Source organism: Homarus americanus, unplaced genomic scaffold (assembly GCF_018991925.1).
Source record: "Homarus americanus isolate GMGI-L3 unplaced genomic scaffold, GMGI_Hamer_2.0 scaffold39155, whole genome shotgun sequence".
NCBI classification, from domain to species: domain Eukaryota; kingdom Metazoa; phylum Arthropoda; class Malacostraca; order Decapoda; family Nephropidae; genus Homarus; species Homarus americanus.
The window spans coordinates 5,027,535-5,042,236 of record NW_024737042.1 but is presented as its reverse complement, the minus strand read 5'-3'; positions in this window follow the sequence as shown (position 1 = coordinate 5,042,236).

Below are 14,702 nucleotides of genomic sequence, written 5' to 3'. Positions count from 1 at the left end.
GGGGAGGGGCGGTGGTGGTGTGTGTAGGGAGGGTGGTGTTGCGTGTGGGGAGGGCGGTGGTGGCTGTGGGGAGGCGTGGTGGTGTGTGGGGAGGCGGTGGTGGCGTGTGGGGAGGGTGGTGTTGGCGTGTAGGGGAGGGCGGTGGTGGCGTGTAGGGGAGGGCAGTGGTGGTGTGAGGGAGGGCGGTGTTGGTGTGGGGAGGGTGGTGTTGGCGTGTAGGGGAGGTGCGGTGTTGGCGTGTGGGGAGGGAGTGGTGGTGTGGTGTGTAGGGGAGGTGGGTGTTGGCGTGTAGGGGAGAAGGTGGTGGTGTGAGGGAGGTGGTGGTGTGTGGGGAGCGTGTGGTGTGTAGGGGAGGGTGGTTGGTGTGTAGGGGAGGTGGTGTTGGCGTGTAGGGGAGGTGGTGGTGGTGTGTGGGGAGGGTGGTGTTGGTGTGTGGGGGAGGGCGGTGGTGGTGTGTAGGGGAGGTGGTGTTGGCGTGTGAGGGGTGGTGGTGGTGTGGGGGAGGGTGGTGGTGGCGTGTAGGGGAGGGTGGTGTTGGTGTGTGGGGGGGCGGTGGGTGGTGTGTGGGGAGGTGGTGTTGGTGTGTGGGGGAGGGTGGTGTTGGCGTGTGAGGGAGACGGTGGTGGCGTGTAGGGAGGTGGTGGTGGTGTGTAGGGAGGCGGTGTTGGCGTGTAGGGAGGGTGGTGTTGGTGTGTGGGGAGGTGGTGTTGGCGTGTAGGGAGGGTGGTGTTGGCGTGTAGGGAGGGGCGGTGGTGGTGTGTGGGGTGGTGGTGGTGTGTGGGGAGGGCAGGTGTTGGGTGTAGGGAGGGCGGTGGTGGCGTGGGGAGGGTGGTGTTGGCGTGTGGGGAGGGCGGTGGTGGTGTGTAGGGAGGGTGGTGTTGGTGTGTAAGGGAGGGCAGTGTGGTGGTGTGTGGGGGAGGTGGTGGTGGTGTGGGGAGGGCGGTGGTGGTGTGTAGGGGAGGTGGTGTTGGTGTGTAGGGGAGAGACAGTGTTGGCGTGTGGGGAGGGTGGTGGTGTGTAGGGGAGGGTGGTGGTGTGGTATGGGGGAGGGTGGTGTTGGCGTGTGGGGGAGGGTGGTGGTGGTGTGTGGGGAGGAGTGGTGGTGGTGTGTGGGGAGGCGGTGGTGGTGTGTAGGGGAGGTGGTGGTGGTGTGTAGGGGAGGGTGGTGTTGGCGTGTGAGGGAGGGTGGTGGTGGTGTGGGGAGCGTGGTGTTGGCGTGTGGGGGAGGCGGTGGTGGCGTGTGGGGAGGGCAGTGTGTGGCGTGTGGGGAGGGCGGTGTTGGCGTGTGGGGAGGGCGGTGTTGGCGTGTGGGGAGGGCGGTGTTGGCGTGTAGGGGAGGCAGTGGTGGCGTGTGGGGGAGGGTGGTGTTGGCGTGTGGGGGGAGGGCGGTGGTGGTGTGTGGGGAGGGCAGTGGTGGCGTGTAGGGGAAGGGTGGGTGTGGCGTGTAGGGGAGGTGGTGTTGGCGTGTGGGGAGGGCAGTGGTGGTGTGTAGGGAGGGTGGTGTTGGCGTGTAGGGAGGGGCGGTGGTGGTGGTGTGTGGGGAGGTGGTGTTGGTGTGTGGGGAGGGCAGTGAGTGGTGTGGGGAGGGCAGTGTGGCGTGTAGGGGAGGTGGTGTTGGCGTGTGGGGGAGGGCGGTGGTGGCGTGTGGGGAGGGCGGTGTTGGCGTGTAGGGAGGGCAGTGTTGGCGTGTAGGGAGGGGGCGGTGTTGGCGTGTAGGGGAGGGCGGTGGTGGCGTGTAGGGAGGTGGTGTTGGCGTGTAGGGAGGCAGTGGTGGCGTGTGGGGAGGGCGGTGTTGGCGTGTGGGGAGGGCGGTGGTGGCGTGTGGGGAGGGTGGTGTTGGCGTGTAGGGGAGGGCGGTGGTGGCGTGTGGGGAGGTGGTGTTGGCGTGTGGGGAGGGGCGGTGTTGGCGTGTGAGGGCGGTGTTGGCGTGTAGGGAGGGCGGTGTTGGCGTGGGGAGGGCGGTGTTGGCGTGTAGGGGAGGGCGGTGGTGGCGTGTGGGGGAGGGCGGTGTTGGTGTGTAGGGAGGGCGGTGGTGGCGTGTAGGGGAGGGTGGTGTTGGCGTGTAGGGAGGGCGGTGGTGGCGTGTAGGGGGAGGCGGTGTTGGCGTGTAGGGGAGGCGGTGTTGGCGTGTAGGGGAGGGCGGTGGTGGCGTGTGGGGAGGGCGGTGGTGGCGTGTGGGGAGGGCGGTGGTGGCGTGTGGGGAGGAGCAGTGTTGGCGTGTAGGGGAGGGCGGTGGTGGCGTGTAGGGGAGGTGGTGTTGGCGTGTGTGGGGAGGGCAGCGGTGGTGTGTAGGGGAGGTGGTGTGTTGGCGTGTAGGGAGGGCGGCGGTGGTGTGTAGGGAGGGTGGTGGTGGTGTTAACGATGGTAGCAGTTAAGTAATGGTAAGATTAATGGTGGTGCTAGTGATCTTGGTAACTTTTTAATGGAAGTTGATGACAATGATGGTATTTGTGGTGGTGGTGTTGGTAGTGGTGGCTAGGGTTGTTCGTGGTGGTGGTATGGTTGTTTGTGGTGGTAGTAATGGTGTGGTAATTGTACAGGTTGTAGGTGGAAGGGTGTGGTCGAGGTCAAACTCACTTGACCTATCGGTGGTAGTGGTGGTAGCGGCTCCATTTATGGCAATAACTGTGGTAGACTCAGTGTAATGACGAGGGTGAGGAATGAAGACAGGTATGGTAACGGTGTAGTGGTGACGGTGTAGTGGTGACGGTGTGGTGGTGATGGTCATTATGGCAGTAACTTTTTATAATAAATTTGGTTGTTGTGGCAGTGGAACTTATAGTAGTAATGGTAGTGGTGACAGTTTACATGGTGCGGGTGATGGTGGTGGCAGTGTACATGGTGCGGGTGATGGTGGTGGCAGTGTACATGGTGCGAGGTGATGGTGGTGGCAGTGTACAGGGTGCGGGTGATGGTGGTGGCAGTGTACATGGTGTGGGTGATGGTGGTGGCGGTGTACATGGTGCGGGTGATGGTGGTGGCAGTGTACATGGTGCGGGTGATGCTGGTGACAGTTTACATGGTGCGGGTGATGGTGGTGGCAGTGTACATGGTGCGGGTGATGGTGGTGGCAGTGTACATGGTGCGGGTGATGGTGGTGGCAGTGTACATGGTGCGGGTGATGGTGGTGGCAGTGTACATGGTGTGGGTGATGGTGGTGGCAGTGTACATGGTGCGGGTGATGGTGGTGGCAGTGTACATGGTGCGGGTGATGGTGGTGGCAGTGTACATGGTGTGGGTGATGGTGGTGGCAGTGTACATGGTGCGGGTGATGGTGGTGGCAGTGTACATGGTGCGGGTGATGGTGGTGGCAGTGGTCTAGTTTGTTCAGCACAGAACCAGCATCACCAGCCACGGCCTCGAGGAAGGAGGTTGGACGGAGTGGTGAGGTGGGAGGGACGGAGGAGGAGGTGGGGCAGGGGGCGGCACAGTAGGTGTTGTCCTGGTGCACTCCCGTCTCCCTCCCTTCTACCTCACCTGGACGTATCAACCACCTAAGAGACAGGTAGGGGAAGGGAAGGTAGTTTACCCCGCGGAAAGGTTGGCCACAAGTGGAGGAAGGCGTGATGGTGGGGTCCATGCAGCTTTTTTGGCAGGCAGACGGGTCCGTAAAGGTCGCGTACCTGCAGGCCAGCTTGTGTGCCTCCCCCGGACACGCCCCCTGCTGCTTCCCTGCTTAACTAGAGCAGGGAGAGCTGCAGCTACCCTCCACGGCGCACCTCACCGACGCGCGGGGTAAGATCTCTTGACCACGGGGTGTCGCAATGCATATATCCCCTCCCTCTCCTCCCTCCCCTCCAGCCAAAGCGTCCTAGTTTACATGACACAACAACTCCTGAGGTGATGTAAGTAACGAGAAGATTGAAGGAGGATAAATGTTATGGAATAGGAGGCGTTGGTTGTGGTTGAAGGTGTGGGTGTGACTGCCAGTTGTGGAGCAGCACAGGTGGGGTCCAGCACGCACCCGCGGGCGGGGCAGCCTTCATACAAACACTACCGATATATTAAAGTACTGTATATATGTTACTTCTGTATCGTAAACAATGTGCGAGGTGGAAACGGGGAGACGGACACAATAATGTTGGGTACAAGAGACATTTACACCAGGCGAGAAAAGGTCTGCTCGTCCGGTTTTTACAATTAATATATTTTATGTCAGCGATGAGACGCAGGTTTGTGATCCACTCCAAGGCTGAGAAAAACACTGAAGAAGGAATAATGAAAATATATTTGTTCGAGTTTAAACGAGAGCGAGTCATTACACACCGCCATCTTGACGCTGACCAATTATGCTGCCGTTTCCTGGTGTCGCAGAAACACTCTTCCCGGCTAATTGATTATGCTCGTAAAAGTACAACGAGGGAAATAAATAGCCTTTAGTGATGACTGTGGACCGGGGGTGGCGGTCAGTCTGATAGCGTGGCACTAGAAAGGCGATAATGTCTTGGCCCAACTCCAACCTGGACGACCCAATACGGACAAGTGTTCCAGGAGGGAGGGAGGGCGAGGGAGGGAGGGTGGGTGCAGGAGAACTTTGAAGAACTGGAGCACTCGCCACCAGCAGCAGGTCTAGAAGGTGGACTATTCCACTAGTGGCAGGCGTCGGCTTGGAGAAGGGCTTGACATTTACCGAGAATATTATATAAAGTCATGGGAAATACGAGGATGCTGCTACTTTTACCTTTGTGTATCAAACATGAGGGAAAACTTGCCTGGTCGTGTCCACCTGACTCGTTCGTGTAGTAATTTTTGAAAGTTTAGACAGCTTTCATGGCGGGTGTGTGGCGGCGAAACGGAATGATGAAGATAATTTACCACTAGAAATAACTTAAAGTAATATGTACTGTTTGTATTAATAATGATAATAATAATAATAATAATAATAATAATAATAATAATAATAATAATACAACAATAACAAAACGATAACACACAACTATGATTAACGCAATAATGAAAATATACGAACATGAATAACATAACACTAATAATAACATACACCTATAAATAACGCACTTGACATAATAGACAAGAAGAACAAGCACAATAAACATTACTCCTCGCCGCGTATAACCAACATCAGAGAGACCGACAAAGTGCATAGTGTCTTCAGCCCGTCTGTCCGGAAGCTACCTCATGATGCTAACACCTCCGAGACAGTGAGTAGATTACTGGGTGGAAAATGTAAAGGTGGGTGGGAGGGCAGGTGGGGTGGGTTGTGAACTTGTGGGGAGGGTTTTGGCAGTGGGGGGGCTTGGGGAGGAGGTTGTAAAAGGAGGAGGCTGTTGGTGGGGTGGGAAGGATTGGGGTGGTGGGGGAGGGCAACGTAGAGGGGGCCAGAGGTGAGTGGTGATTAAAGGAGGGCGCAGAAAGGCAATGGATGTGTGGAGGTGGGGGAGAGCGTGGGGGCAGTGGGGGTGAAGAGAGCCAAAGGCAGGAGCTGGGGGATTGGGAAGTTGGGGAAGGTGGGGAAAGGGTGTAGGTCGTTGGGGAAGATGGAGGAGGGGTGTGGGAAGTTGGGGAGGGTGGAGAAGAGATGTGTGAAGTTGGGGAGGGTGGGGAAAGGATGTAGGTCGTTGGGGAAGATGGAGGAGGGGTGTGGGAGGTTGAGGAGTGTGGGGGGTATTGGTCACCAGTGTGTAGGAACATGGAGAGACTGGCCCGTTAAGGAGGTCTCCCCGTGTCACTATCAGCAACACCAACAAGCATTGACTCACCAGCCACCAACTGTGTCTTACTGGTGACTTACTTGCTGCCCCGGCACCCACCACCACCACCACTACTCACTCTACCTCGCTACTGAACACCTGTGCTAGCTACTCAGGTGTACAACTTAAGAAAACAAAATCCTAATAAGTATCTGTTGACCAAATCCGACTGGGGGATTTTTCTTTGGGCAAAATAGTTATCAAGATTAATTTCTCTCATCACCAGAATATTTAGTGTGACATCTTACCTGTCCATGTTTCTTTAAGTTCTTGGGATCACATATAGATTAGTTTCCCCTCCAGCTAATTTCACTGATGACTAAACACCCTAAGAATACCAGGGGGATTAGGTTTACTTAGGTTAGGTTAGGGTAGGTTAGGGGTGTTTGATCTTTAAGGTGTAATAAACTGAGGTGGGGCTAATCTTTGCTTAATCCAGTTCTATATTATCCTATCAGTTAAGATTAGCTGAGGATCTGGTTTTTAAATCTTCCGAGTAGAAACGTCACTCTGATACCATCTTAAGGCTGTTACCACGTCTTCACGACACTTAAAGAGCTCCTTTAAAAGACTCTAAGAGGGGATTTGGACACTGCTTTATTCACCTGAACGTCGTTTTACACACACACACACACACACACACACACACACGCACTCACACGCACGGGAGGAACTTACTGTGGGAGTCCTACGTTAGGTGCACCACACTTTACCCCCTGTCATCATGGGAGGGTCAGGGCAAGACAGGGCTGTGTGGTGTTTTGTCATCCTTACAAGCCGGAGTGTTTGAGTGTATGTTTGATGCCTGTACCTTGAATTATTTTATATCAGTAATAATACAACTCATAGAAATCGATAGTTGGTGCGTGGCTGTGTGGAGGAGGTGGTATGGGGGAGGTGTGGGACAGTTGTGGGTGCTGGTGTGGGGCAGGTGTGGGTGCTGGTGTGAGAGTAGTATGGGACATGACTGTGGCACTCTGGCTCACCTGGATCACCTCACGCTTTTAGTGCCTCGGGGGAGTGCCACGGTGACCTGGTCCAGGGTGAGGGAGGTGCTTGTGTGAGAGTGGTCTTGTAAGTAGGGATGATGATGATGATGACCGTAGTAATGATAGCCCGACCTGTTGTGTAATGGTCAGCATGCTCGCCTCGCAAGCGAGTGGACCCGGGTTCGATCCCCGGGCAGAATGAAACAATGCCATTTGCCTCTGTCTACCCAGCAGTTATTGGGAACCTGGATGTTAATCGATTTTCGGATCGTGTTTCGGGGTAATGGTCAATGCAGTTGGCGAATTGTCCGGTCTTCTCGGATTATTCCTTGACACTGGGTCATGCGGCTCGTTAACTCAGGGTGTGGTTGTTGTGCTGGCGACAGCTTCTACACCTTAAACAAATTCACGACTATAGATGACCCTTGGGCCGGCCATCCTCGTTACACGAGGGGTAACCATTATTTAGTAATGATAATAATTAAAGATGACAATGATGGCGACTGGCATTGGAGGTGATGATTGATGATGCTAATAATAATGATGACTAGGAATGATAACGGCGATAGTGACAATAATAATGGTAATGTCATTGATGATGATACTTATTACAAAAATATTAACTATACTAATAACACATTCCATTCTATAGTTATACATACATACAAGAGTTATACATACATACATACATACATTCAATTACATGAAAACATAATTTTCAGTTAAGAGATACACCCATACGCCGCTACTCACACTGCCCCGCCGACTTGACTGAGTAATAATGACATTGATGGTAATTGTTTAACCGCAGGAATAAGTGGAGGAAGTTATCATTGGAAGAAAACGAAATGCGGGCACTAAGGTACGACTGTATTCTGCTGGGGTTCAAACACTGCCGTGACAACACCATGTGGATCTGATGAGGTTCAAACACTGCCCTGACAACACCATGTGGATCTGATGAGGTTCAAACACTGCCCTGACAACACCATGTGGATCTGATGAGGTTCAAACACTGCCCTGACAACACAATGTGGATCTGATGAGGTTCAAACACTGCCCTGACAACACAATGTGGATCTGATGAGGTTCAAACACTGCCCTGACAACACCATGTGGATCTGATGAGGTTCAAACACTGCCCTGACAACACCATGTGGATCTGATGAGGTTCAAACACTGCCCTGACAACACAATGTGGATCTGATGAGGTTCAAACACTGCCCTGACAACACCATGTGGATCTGATGAGGTTCACAGTAGACTGACAGTGGATGGGAGTTGCCGGGAGTCAGGTCAGGTCAGAGTGGCGGCTGACTCAACAAGGATGTGTGAGTCTGGTGCTGACTCACATTGGGAACTGACACATGGCTGACTCAACAAGGATATATAAAACTGAAGCTGACACACTGGGAGCTGACACATGGCTGACTCTCCTTAGCACTCTTAATTCTATAAGAAATTGCAGTTGAAAATTCGTATATTATTTTTATATAATTATGAACAAAAATAAAACGAGTTCATTTTTTCATTTCAAAATTATTAATATTTTTTTCTTCAGGCGTCGTGATTTTTTTTTAGTTCCATAGTTGTTCGTGTATATATTTTGAAACTATAGCCAAAAGTTTATCTGAAGAAGACATATATAAAGTGACAATCTGTAAGCAGAGGAAAGGATAAGAATAAGAGAGGAAGAATAATAATGAGGTGTAGACAAGAGAAGATAATAATAATAATAATAATAATAATAATAATAATAATAATAATAATAATAATAATAATGTGTAGATAAATAGAGTATGTAATAAATGAATGAAGGATTTCGGTGGAGAGAGAGAGAGAGAGAGAGAGAGAGAGAGAGAGAGAGAGAGAGAGAGAGAGAGAGAGAGAGAGAGAGAGAGAGAGAGAGAGAGAGAGAGAGAGAGAGAGAGAGAGAGAGAGAGAGAGAGAGAGAGAGAGAGAGAGAGAGAGAGAGAGAGAGAGAGAGAGAGAGAGAGAGAGAGAGAGAGAGAGAGAGAGAGAGAGAGAGAGAGAGAGAGTCATCAGCTGAGTGGTGATGTTGGATGTGTGTCTGTTGAGTGATGATGTTAGCGTCAATGTTCATTTCAGAATTAAAGAAGACAGATGTCAATAAACACAACGTCACCGGATGATGTTTATAGCGTTGTCAGCACATGTTGTCAGTTGTTTATGACCACAAATTATCATAACAAATGTTTCCCTGACATCAACTGACAGTACCAAACTGATTCTGATTCTTGTCTGGCTGTATTATATCAGTGTCAGTAGCTCTTGTCATGACTCTCCTGATGTCAGTTGTTATCAGATGCTTCTCTTGGCATCAGGAGATATCAGACATTCATGATAACATCCACTGACAGCTGACACATTCACTGCTGGCTGCCTCTTGGTAACGTCAGATGGTGAAGTCAGATTGTTGGTGATGTTGAGTATTTAAGTAAGTTAACATCACCAGGATGATGAGTGAGGTGATGTGAGTTTACGCCTCCGCTTTACCTCTATGTGCGTGCGTGCGTGCGTGCGTGCGTGTGTGCGTGCGTGCGTGTGTGCGTGCGTGTGTGCGTGCGCGTGTCTGTGCTTGTGTGTGTGTTTGGTGAGCTAGATGACGTCCGTCTGTCTGTCTGTCTGTCTCTCTGTCTGTCTGTCTGTCTCTTTCCAGCAACTGCCCTGAGAAGCAGTGTTATAATCCACACGTTTGTGGGCCAGGTGTGCGTTGATTGGTGCCAGATAGGTGAGGTTAAGTTCAGGTTGTGATAATTTTGTGGTCAGTACATGATCAGTTCAGGTTAGTTTAGTTAAGAGTGTGTTAGGTTAAGTTTAGGTAAGGTTCGATTAGGCTAGGTAAGGTAAAGCTAAGTTGGTTAAGTTTAAATTGGGTTAGGTTAGGTTAAGTTTAGGTTAGGTTATATTAGGGCAAGATAGGTTAGGTTAGGTTTTGCCACTTAATATGGTGTAGAGGTTATCACGCACACACACACACACCACATACACACACGCACGCAAAACAACATTGGAGACATTTCTATCTCGTTCGTCTAGAGATAAAGGGAACTGATAATCACATACTGTGTGTATAATATACTACACTGACACTATTGCATACTAATATTTGATATGTAAATGGTTATCAGCTCCACATATCACGGGATATCACATTATCCGGCAGACAGTAGGGAGGTGTGGGACGCCGGGTGTGGTAATAATGTGTAAGGTATCAGAAAGCATATTGCGTGGTGTCCTGCCGAGGAAGTTGATAGGTATCAGAGGCAGCGGCGGGAAGACAGCAAGACGTGGGAACCAGGAAGGACAAGCTGCTGATGACATGAACATCCAAGTGATACAACAGCTTCCCTTTCCTATTTCCCGGAAGCGACCTGTTGACGTCCGTCTGTCTGTGTGTATTGTGTGTAGTTCCCAGGGCCAAGGTGCCACTGATGATGTAAAAGTCACCCGCATCGATATGGTGACGTTTGTACCAAAATGGGTTAACTTTTTTTTTATTGTGATACCTGAACTTAAATTATGTTAACTTTAGTTAGGTTAGGTTTAGTGAGGTTAATTTTGGTCATTTAGGATAATTAATGATGCTGTTTATTTCTTGTTTACAGTATTATTTTCTACACAATCGTCCCTCTACAGTATACAGAGCAACATGAATTGTAGATCAAATGAAATAAACAGAAATTATAGATTATTCGCTTTTATCTTTATTTACTGAGACACACACACAGTAGTTAACTTATATTGTTCACCACATGTTTTGTAAGCCTTTGTATTGCAAGCTTTTGTAAAATTATGTATTTTTGCGCTTGACGTATTTTTTCTCAAGAAAGCATTGCTTAATATAATTATTATTACACACACACACACACACACACACACACACACACTTGTTCTACATGATAGCCTTGAAGCAGTAGCAGCACTAATAACAGTAACACCAGTTGCAGCATTAACAACAGCAGCACTAGCAGTAGCAACAGCAGCAGCACTAGCGACAGCAGCACTAACGACAGCAGCACTAGCAGCAGCACCACTAACGACAGCAGCACTACTAACGACAGCAGCACTAACGACAGCAGCAACACCAGTTGCAGCATCAACAACAGCAGCACTAGCAGTAGCAACAGCAGCAGCATAACGAAGCAGCACTGGCAGACAGCACTAACGAGAGCAGCACTAGCGACAGCACTAGCAACAGCACTAACGACAGCAGCACCAACAGCAGCAGCACTAACGACAGCAGCACTAACGACAGCAGCACTAGCAGCAGCACTAACGACAGCAGCAGCACTAACGACAGCAGCACTAACGACAGCACTAGCAGCAGCACCCAACAGCAGCAGCACTAACGACAGCAGCAGCAGCACTAGCAGCAGCAGCACTAACGACAGCAGCACTAACGACAGCAACACTAGCAGCAGCAGCACTAACGACAGCAGCACTAACAGCAGCAGCACTAACGACAGCAGCACTGGCAGCAGCAGCATTAATGACAGCAGCACTAACGACAGCAACACCTGTATCAACAGGAGCAGAATCAACCACCCTTTACGTAAATATTACATAATTTGAACCTAGTGGCACATCCCTTCAACACACCTGCACTCTCCCGCCACCTGCTGCCGTCCCCACAGGTGTGCAGGGCCCGTGTGTTATGTTCTATCAGGGAATATACAGTAATTATACAACAGTGTTTTGCATTTCTCTGGTTATGTATGTTGAATAATGATTATATATCAGACCGGATTATGTTGGCATTCTTGTGCTGGTTGTGAAAGGTCAAATCAGGGGGTCAATTTTGGCACCACTTTTTTCGAAACGTGTGTGTGTGTGTGTGTGTGTGTGTGTGTGTGTGTGTGTGTGTGTGTGTGCCAGGTATAAGTTATTGATGCTGTAGAAAGGTGTTGATTATCGTGACTGTTTAAAAGTTATAATGTGAGAACTGTTTCATATATTTTTCCCCCCTTCTAAGTCTCTCGTCTTCCATGTTAGCTAAGTGTGTTGAGGGCAGATTTTAAATACCTTCGTCTTTTTGTTTACTTTTGGTTCATTGAAAAGGGAGGGTAAGGGAAGGGAAGGGAGGAGGGAAGGGAATATCACGGTCTTCTTCAGTTTCTCTCCTCATAAACTGAACAATTACCTGTTGCTTATGAATTAACAGATACCGTCCAGATAAATGGATCACCTGAAGAATCTCTCCGCCTCCTTTCTCCTCCCAGCTTATTTCACCTAAATATTAGACCCTATTTTGGTGGTTGGGTTGGGTTAGGTTAGGTTAGGTTAAGTTAAGGTAATCTTTAGGAGAAATTAAACTGGGAGGAGGATGGGGGAGAATCATTAAGTGATCCAGTTATACTAACCTGGAATTATAAATACAGTAAGATTACATAAACCGGAGTTATAAAAGAGAACATGAATACACTGTGGCCCTCTGTCGGGTCCTTCTCCTCAGTCACCTGTTGTTGTTATTATTATTATTATTATTATTATTATTATTATTATTATTATTATTATTATTATTATTATTATTATTGGTGGTGTTATTATTATTGTTGTTATTTTGTTATTTTTTGTCGTTGTTGTTAGTTATTATTTTTGTCGTTATTATTGCTATTTGTATTATTGTCGTTGTTGTTGTGTTTGTCAATTTTTTTTATCTGTACTGAAGCAATAATGCAAGAGTACAGTAGTAAGGTGTGACCATATCTTGTAGCAGTGTGACCTGTCTTGTGATGGTGTGACCTGTCTTGTGACGGTGTGACCTGTCTTGTGGTGGTGTGACCTGTCTTGTGGTGGTGTGACCTGTCTTGTGGTGGTGTGACCTGTCTTGTGGTGGTGTGACCTGTCTTTTGGTGGTGTGACCTGTCTTTTGGTGGTGTGACCTGTCTTTTGGTGGTGTGACCTGTCTTGTGGTGGTGTGACCTGTCTTGTGGTGGTGTGACCTGTCTTTTGGTGGTGTGACCTGTCTTGTGGTGGTGTGATCTGTCTTGTGGTGGTGTGACCTGTCTTGTGGTGGTGTGACCTGTCTTGTGGTGGTGTGATCTGTCTTGTGGCGGTGTGACCTGTCTTGTGGTGGTGTGACCTGTCTTGTGGTGGTGTGACCTGTCTTGCAGTGGTGTGACCTGTCTTGCAGTGGTGTGACCTGTCTTGCGGTGGTGTGACCTGTCTTGTGGTGGTGTGACCCGTCTTGTGGTGGTGTGACCTGTCTTGTGGCGGTGTGACCTGTCTTGCGGTGGTGTGACCTGTCTTGTGGTGGTGTGACCTGTCTTGTGGTGGTGTGACCTGTCTTGTTGTGGTGGTGTGACCTGTCTTGTGGTGGTGTGACCCGTCTTGTAGTGGTGTGGTTGGATGAGCGTGGTGAACATATTACTTCAACACGTGCACGGATGGCAAGCTGCTACATCTCCCCATAAACACACACACGTCACACATACATACACACACACACACGTCACACATACATACACACACACACACACACACACGCATACACACACACACACACGTCACACATACTACACTACATAAACACACACACACACGTCACACATATGCATACTACATAAACACACACACGTCACACACGTCACACATACGTACACTACATACACATACGTACACACACACACACACACACACACACACTCACGGACACACGTCACATACATACTTATACACACACGTCACACATACAATACTACATACACACACACACACACACACACAAACACGTCACACATACATACCTTACATACACACACACGTCACACATACGTACACTTACATCACACACACACACACACACACACACACACACACACACACACATGTCACACATACGTACACTTACATACACACACATACACATACATTCAGTACATGCATACATACATGCATACATACATACATACATACATACATACATACATACATACATACATACATAATATTACATACATACATACATGCATACATATTTATATACATACATGCATACATAAATACATACATACATACATACATACGTACATAAGATCTAATAAACACAGATATTGGAGTAAATTGGAGAGAAACCACCTGCCACACCTCCCTTTCCCTCCGTGTTGAGAGGGAGGCAGAGAGGGGAGGGAGAAGGCAACACAGGGGTTTCTCAGGAAAATACACCCCCCTCGACACACACATACATTTATACACACACATGAGCATTTACATATTCCTGTATGTATGCAGAAGCACCATAGTAAATGCATTCGTATACTCTTCCACAAACCTCTCTCTCTCTCTCTCTCTCTCTCTCTCTCTCTCTCTCTCTCTCTCTCTCTCTCTCTCTCTCTCTCTCTCTCTCACACACACACACACACACACACACACAGTCATAATAAACTTACCTACCAGACACCAGAATTCTTGATCATCCACATGTAAAAATTTTCCCTGTTGAGATAAGCGACTGTGTCCCCCTACAGTAACTCCTTGTCCTGCGCTTCTCCACTGTTGTCAATTGTCTTAAATGCTTAAAAGGAATACAAATAATAACCATAAGATCAAACACATAATGTATACAGCCTCTATTTAACGGATTATGTGGAGATAGAAGGCCGTTATATCGAGGGTATGTTAGATGTGAAACTCCCATTTAGTGGATTATATGGAGATAGAAGTCCGTTATATCGAGGGTATATTATATGTGAAACCTCTATTTAACGGATTATATGAAGATAGAAGTCCGTTATAAGGAGGTTTCACTGTAATATACATTTACATATAACACTCCTCGTCTAAGTCACAATCACCTCTATTTAAACGTCCAATTTGAGATAAACGTAAGTACATTAAGTAAACTCCCTTATATATGAATAAGTCCTATATATATCAAAAACAGTTTATATATATATGTGGCCAGGTTAGGTTAGGTTAGGTTAGGTTAGGTTAGGTTAGGTTAGGTTAGCTACTATACGTAAACAAAATTATACAAAGTGGA